At 48.7% G+C, this 5,634-nt stretch overlaps 1 protein-coding gene across 1 annotated transcript in view; it reads left to right on the forward strand.

Annotated features, from left to right (window-relative positions):
* Positions 1-5,634, forward strand: part of TRIM9 (tripartite motif containing 9) — a gene marked incomplete at its 5' end in the record, with an annotated part of 188,271 nt that overhangs the window by 29,997 nt on the left and 152,640 nt on the right. The gene's annotated exons all lie outside the window — the stretch shown is intronic.

The raw sequence follows: 5,634 nt of genomic DNA on the forward strand, positions 1-5,634 counted from the left end.
GGTCCCTTCCAACCCTCATTTTCTGTGATTCTGTGATTTCCAGGATTTCCCTAGCCATACTGTTTATTCCCCAGGTGTCCTCCTCCCCCTCCCATCTGCCCATTGACTGTGTTTGACTCAGCCTAGTCCCTATCACACTGTAATTTTCTAGGTGAGTCCCATTTGATTTTCCCTGCTTGTTTCAGCCTGACAGGGCATCTGGGCTGTTTTTCAGCTCTCCATGACATTTCCAAACCTCACAATTTAGCATCATCTGCTCGAATGCGTTGCCTTTTGCCCTTGCCCTTTGTGTCGGGGTCTTCCTGTGGCTTTCTACCCACTGGACAGTGTGCAGGACAGTTTGAATTGATGTTGCACATCAGATGTGATGAAGCACAGCATCAAATGCTTTAGGAAAGCCTTGTACCCACCTCCTGCCTTCTAGTTAGTGATACAGCCACACTGTTCGTGCTTGCATTAGCACAGACATCTAAGGCTAGAAGGGACTTTGGCAGGTCACCTGGTCCAGTCTCCTACGTTGAGACAGGATCCAGTATATCGAGACCAGTGATGCTTAACCAGGGTGCGATGGGGAGCCCTGAGATCCTTTCAAGGGTGCTGCAGGGTGCCGCACAGCATTAACATTGTTAGGTGTGCAAGCATGTCCAATACCTTCTGCCCGAGTGTGGCCTTTTTGAGTTCCTTGCAACAGAATAATTGTTCTAGTGTTTTTCTGTAGTCAAGAAAGAAGTGAAAATTAAGAGCTGGCATTTTCCAAGCGGGCACATAGGTTGAAAAAGGTTGAAAACCACTAATTGAAAACCACCATCCATGGAAGATGTTTGTTTAGTCTGTGCTTAAATTCTCTAATCTGCCAGATGCTTTCAGATTTATTCACTTCCTGCTGTCGCCTCTATTTTATTAAAATGTAATTTGGCCTTACTGGAGGGCAGCTGGAAGACTTGACTTCAGTTTCCCCCACTTTAAACAACTGTTGCTAGGCTAAATTTGATTTTTCCCCCCCTTTTGTCCCCTTTCCATGAACTTCTCTTTCATAAATAATCACTAATGCTTCAGTGGGTTCATTAACTACTTTTCCTGGAAACCCCCAGATGCTTCTCCTCCAGATCTGCTGACTGGGGTATATTGCAGTTTCTTTCAAGTAGTCGTTGCCCTTTCTTCCTTGTTCTGAACAGACATTTGGACAAGATCTTCATTACTTGCTAATTAGCCATACCTCTTTTTTTATTAGACAATAATTTCTTATGAAGGAGCTCATTAGCTCAGCGGCTTCTGTGTTATTGATTTATTCTCCTTCCTTATTTATTAATGGACCTATCATCTCTTCTTAATCCGTGCAGCCCCTTTGATTACCATTAGCCTTGATTGCACTTTCCCCTCTCCCCCCAGCTAAGCCTTTTCTGACTGTGGTTTTTGCTGGCTCCCTCTCCTGCCTCGCCTTTCCTTGCTTTTTGCCAGCAGTATTATTTATTTTGCCATAAAATCTTCATGTAGTCTCTCTTGGGTCCAGGATGGTGACGTCTTTCTCTTTTTAGTCTAGGGAATTTATTCCCAAGCATAGTTTGAGGAGCTGGAAACAGATACTCCATCAGGACTTGCATAATGTCTTGTATGGCAGCACAGTCAGTACAATGGATAACTCTCATGGTGTTCACCCCCCTTGCTGGGCTGTGAGCTACCGACTCCCCCCTCGGGCATCTGGCATTCGAGTACCTCGCAGCCTCTACCTCCAGCCATCCCTGAACATCCTCTCAATCAGTTTAACCCTTTGGTGAGTGGTGTGGGTTTGTCCATGGGGTGGATCCCACGTGGGGCCAGCACCTTGGTCTCCAAGTGTGATCCAGTGCGCTGGCCCACCTGATCCTGTGTGCCTGGATCCATATGCAGAGGGACCCCACGGGCCGGACGATGGCTCTGCAGGGCTGAGGTGGAGCAACACAGCTTTGAAGCATTGAATCCCTTTTGGTAAGACTGCTGTTTATAAATAAGTGAAGGGGCTAAGCACCGCGGCAGGTGGAGAGCTGTTTAAACTAATGAACAGTGTTGGCCCAAGAACAAAAGCACAGGCATGGAGCAGCTTCACCCTTGGGAAGAATGAGCAACACCCTCACTTGCTAGAAACCAGAGACAAGGTGGAGTTGGTGACACTTAAGAACGGGGTGACACGAGTGGGAGAGCAGTGGGCTGGACGGTGACCCCCGCGGTCTCTTCCAGGCCCATGTCCTTAAGAATATCTCAGGTGGCCTCTCCTCTGCTTGGATCCTCTGCTCCAAGTTGTCCTCTGTATATGACTCTAATGAACCCTGTTTATATGTATGAGTTGCCCAACAAAAGCCTGGGTGGCTTGTCTCCTTTGAGCATAGTATCCTGTGGTTTCAAGCTCCTTGCATGTAGTCGAGAAGCTAAGATGCATTCTCCAGGTACAGCGTGTGAAGTGGAGGGTGTTTTTAGTGGATGGCAGCATCTCTCCTCTCCTGCTTTTTGTGTGTCTGTTGTTTCTTGCATTCATTTATAGCTGCTCTGATCATTACCAGTTTAGATCCAGCCGTGCCTCTACCCTCCCTCCTCAGCTCTTATGGCACCCAGCATCCTGGCACCTCTGTGCTCAGCTGCTTTTCAGGCCCCTTCTCCATTTGCACCTGCAAAATGACGGGGGGAAAAAAAACCTGAGCCATGGTCCTGACATGGAAACAGGCAGCGCCCAGCTGCTGGTTCCTGCTCTGGTGGTAGCCTTTCCCTCTCTCTGAATCCCTCCTTCCCCTGGAACAATTCAGCAGTTTACTCTTTGCATTTGTGATGACCCGCAGGGCCCCATCTGCTGTGATGCTTTCTTATTTGTAGCAGCTCACGAGGCCCTGGCTGCTCTCCAAGACCATGCAAAGAGGAGGATCTGAGCTTTGTAGCCCTCGGCCTGCCACACCTCTTCTTTGTTTCCAGCTGCACAAAGGAGGGAGGGGATCAGATGCATCCTCCTTCCTACAGACTCCTGAGACTAAATGGACTTGGTAAAGGCAGGGGTGGATCCAAGGAGGGGTGCGCTGGAGCAGTTGCACCCCACCCCCTTTGGTTCCTGGTCCATCCAAAGTTTAAAGCCAGCTGCCTGCAGCAGTAGTAGCATTTCTAGTCAGGCAGTGAAGGAGTCAATTGACTTAATGACTCTTTATATTATTATTTGATTATTATATATAATAATATATAATTATAATATATATTATATTATTATTTGATTCCTTCTAAACTCGGCATTCACAGGGGTTAATGACCCTCTTTCCTTTTAAATGCACTTTAATAGCTCCCCTGCTCCAGCTATCCTTACTTCTGCCATGCTCCTGTCCACTAGCTGCTACTAGTCACGTAGCGCTCGTTTCACAGCCCTAAGGGCTGTTCTTGTAACTCTAGCTAAAAACATTAACTCAAGTGTTAAATCACGGGAATATTAGCTCAGGTGTGGAAAGTATTTTCAATGACGCATTGAAAATGCGTCCAGATGCTCAAGAAGCTTTGATTTTGTTTTATGAATCTGAAAAAGAGGCATATGTCTAGCTATAATGACTCTAGGACTAATGAAGCAACTCTTTGGATTATTTGTGCCTAGTCTGTTGTGTTTTTATATATAATAGATGATATAACAAATTAATGGGCATTCTAATAAAGGGGGTTTTTTTGGTCTTTTTTGGGTGGGCGGTTGCTTCTATGTTAAATAGAGTAATATAGCCCTAGGCCTCTACTTATTAGTGAAGCTTCTGGTTTCTTTTTACCTGGAAAAAAACTGTGTGTTGTGTTACATGTGATGATGCACCACAGCATCTGTACCCTGCTTTTCAAAATCCTAGATCTGTCCGTGGCAAAATCACGCATCATTGTTTGCTGAGGAGCCTAGGGCTCTGCCTCTGTGTGTCGCTCAACTTCTGTCATTCATTTGCTGAGCACCCGGGTGCCCGAGGGGGTTTGTGCGTCTCACGGGCACGACCCAGATGTGGGTGTCAGGGCTCAGAAGCCCACGGCTTTATAATAGCATAGATCTAGAAGCCAAGCTGAGGGTCAGAGTACTAGGGGTCAAGTCTGAGTCCAGTGGTTTGTGCCAGGTCACAATTTAGGATGTGATGGCCTGGTTAATCGTGTCTGAAGTGTAACGTGCAGCAGGGCCATGTGATTTCCCAGGTCCCTGGAAGATATACCGTATTTGTCTTATACGACACGCCCCTGCATACAGTAACCACCTGGTTTTGGAAGGGCAGCCGGAACGGAAAAAAAAATCATCCTTCCTGGTAATGGTTAGGGAGCAGAGCCTGGATGCCCCATGTGCTGGATGGGACCCACAGACTGATCCAGCATACTGAGTTCAGGGTTGTGTGCTGGTTACTTGCTGATTCAGACACCGTACACCAGCTCTGGAGCCACATATCAGGGCTGATGCCATGCGCTGGTTCTGGAGCCATGTTCTGGGTCTGACCCCATGCACCAGGGGATGGGGCCAGGGCTGGGCCCCTGGGCTGGGTCAAACCACAGACCATCCCCATGTACTGGGCTGATCTAGTGCACAGGCTCTGTCATCTGGCTTGTGGGAGGAGGCTTCTCATAGGTCTAGAAATTGTAATACAAATGGCAAAAGGGCTGAATCTTAATCCTTTTTTATCCCTCCCCCCGTTCCTGTATAACAAACTGGAATAAGACGCCAAATTTGCCATGGCTCCCAGAGCCACAGCAGATAACACTGCCACTGCTCCCACACCTCCACATTTCTGTACCCTTGGGGAAACATTTTGTCTGATTATAATGTGCATCTCAGTTTTCACCGGCTGGTTTTGGGCGGGGGGGAAGGTGCGGGTTATACGCGAGAACATACGGTAGGTTCTAGGCAGCAGCCGCCAGCCGTGTCTGAAAAGCATCTTCGCAATGAAGTGGTATCCATGGTGATGGGAAGTTTTCGGAGAGCAGCACTTATCAGAGAGCCTTCGGCTTTGATCTCAGCTATGCCTGCCCGCGGCGTCCTCCTCTGGGAGCCCAGGCCGTTCTCCCAGCGCGTGCACACCGTGCTGGGCTCAGCACGGCCTGTCTAGAAGGAAACAGCAAAGGAGGGTAAAAGTGGGGAAAGAAGGAATAAAACGGGGGAGCGGGAGGGACAAGCCCAGTCCTCTGCAGTCATGTCCTAGGCAGTTAGTTTGCAAGAACTTCTGTTCTAGCTCCTGTTGAACACTACAGCCACAAAATCCTTCCCCCCCAGCACCACACAGCAAACTGGAGATCTTCAGTACAAACTAACCAGAGCCTCAGTGCCAAAGCAGGAGAGGCTGAGCATGCTGCTAATGGCTTGGGCCCCAGCAAGAGCTGGGAATTGGTTGCTTGAAACATGCCCGTTTTCTTGTGCAGGGACCGGGACTTCCGTGCTGTGATAGAAGCCGGACTCAAGGGGATCGCCTTCAGACCTCAGGTTGGGGAGGACGGGGTTAGAGAGCTTCTGGAGGGGCTGGACGCGTTCAAGTCAGCGGGTCTGGATGCTCTCCACCCCAGGGTGTTGAGGGAGCTAGCTGGGGTTATTGCAGGGCCCCTGGCATGGCTCTATGAGCGATCGTGGTGCTTGGGCCAGGTGCCAGATGATTGGAAGGTAGCAAATGTGGTCCCCATCTTCAAGAA

This window comes from Gavialis gangeticus, unplaced genomic scaffold (genome assembly GCF_001723915.1).
Source record: "Gavialis gangeticus isolate Ggan-Ray unplaced genomic scaffold, GavGan_comp1, whole genome shotgun sequence".
Lineage (NCBI taxonomy): Eukaryota > Metazoa > Chordata > Crocodylia > Gavialidae > Gavialis > Gavialis gangeticus.